The 1,632-nt window shown below is 43.3% G+C and overlaps 1 non-coding gene across 1 annotated transcript in view; it reads left to right on the top strand.

Annotated features, from left to right (window-relative positions):
- The first annotated feature begins 1,563 nt into the window (after nucleotides 1-1,563).
- The window catches only part of Trnaa-cgc (transfer RNA alanine (anticodon CGC)), a 72-nt gene continuing 3 nt past the window's right edge, over nucleotides 1,564-1,632 (top strand). The window contains exon 1 of the tRNA in view: nucleotides 1,564-1,632. This exon is cut by the window's right edge and continues 3 nt beyond it. This is a non-coding gene — a tRNA (tRNA-Ala).

The following is a 1,632-nucleotide window of genomic DNA, read 5'->3' on the forward strand; positions in this document are numbered from 1 at the left end:
CGAGGGGGGAGGGACGAGGGGTCCACCACAGGCTGTAGTGAGAAGTATTTCCTGTGCATCCACAGGAGCTGCTTGGCTCCCAGGGGATGCTGGTTTATGACACTCGTTAGCCCTCCTAACTTCGCAACGAATACGGGAATGACACTGATGGTGATTGTTTCGACTCCTGACTGTCCTTCCGCGGAAGAAGACTACGGCGACAACTATTGGGGATTTAAACGCGTGGCGTTAAGATCCCCGGGCCGCGGAAAGGCCTGTGTCGTCGCCAGCGTTGGCAGTGAGAAAAAAGGCACCGTAAGCAAAAAAATTATGGATCTTACACCCTCCCTGCAGAGCAAAGAAAGAATAAAAAAGTCTGGGAAAGAACCACGGAAAGCTGACAAAAAAAAACTGAGCTCTATCGTCTATAGCGTCCGAACGCTGGGTACACCTCTTTAGGCTCCATGCTTACCTTTCGTCGGTTGTCATCTTTTTCTTTCCATTTTTCCCTTCCCCACGTGTAGGATAGCCAAATAGGCAATAGCCTGGTTTACATTCCTGCCTTTCGTTTACCTTTTTTCCTTCCTTCCTTCTGTGTAACGCCCCACATTTTCACATGGCTAATTGACGGAGTTAACACTTTCAATCGTTGTGATAACTTAAACGGAGATAATTGGTCGAACGGATCTTTAAAAACTCAATAGAGAGAATATTAAAATAAAAACTTTACAAAAGTGCCCTTACGAAATAAAAAAACATGAATCTTAAACGCCTCTTCCACAAATTGCACACAAATTAAAAAGAAAGCCCGAAAACGAGCAATGAAAACACAAATTAAAAAACTGAGAGAACCGACCAACCATGCCTTACGCTTTGCATCTGTGGGAAAATGTATAATTGTCGGAATAAAAGCTATTAATCGCTGTAACGGTGTTAATGTGCATTATTGACGTAAATAAACCGAAGAAAACTCAAAATAGGTATATAACTGTATGTAGTTGCCTACTCATTGCCAAATCAGGCAGTAAGGAACTCACATAGAAGACAAGCGGCTTTAAAACGCTTTGCATGGGAATTTATCTGAATTTCAGTAGATTTTTTATTCGCCAAAAAGCCATCTCCTTCAACAAACGTTTAATAATCATCATCATCATCATCAAAGCGATCCCACAACAAGGCATGTGACAACCGCTAAGACGACTATACCGTTAGGATGAGTTTAGGCTGCTTTTTATAATTACGTAATTCACACTGAAGTTTCAAAGATTGTGGAATCGCCGTCTGCTCTCAATACATGAGCTTCTACGGCAGGTGAAAGGACATTCCCATCTTTCTCTGCTGAGATAAACTCTACACCTTCCAAGTTAAGTCGCTACCATTGCCAAATGATGAGAAAAATTAATGCGTGTGATTTACGTTACAATGAATCTAATTTGTAGTTCCCACATATTCCGCATGGTCATCCACCTCGACATAGTGGAATGGCTCTTAATTTTATTATGAAAGTTCACTCTTCTCTACTGCACTCGCAGTATTCTTCGCCGAGAGTATGACGTTTGCCGTTCTGCTGTACAGCACCCGGTGGGGGGTGTAGCTCAGTGGTAGAGCGTTCGCTTCGCATGTGAAAGGCCCCGGGTTCGAACCCCGGCACCT

The sequence above is a fragment of the Haemaphysalis longicornis genome, unplaced genomic scaffold (genome assembly GCF_048455015.1).
Source record: "Haemaphysalis longicornis isolate Haplotype H1 unplaced genomic scaffold, Haemaphysalis longicornis Haplotype H1 scaffold_8, whole genome shotgun sequence".
Taxonomy (NCBI): domain Eukaryota; kingdom Metazoa; phylum Arthropoda; class Arachnida; order Ixodida; family Ixodidae; genus Haemaphysalis; species Haemaphysalis longicornis.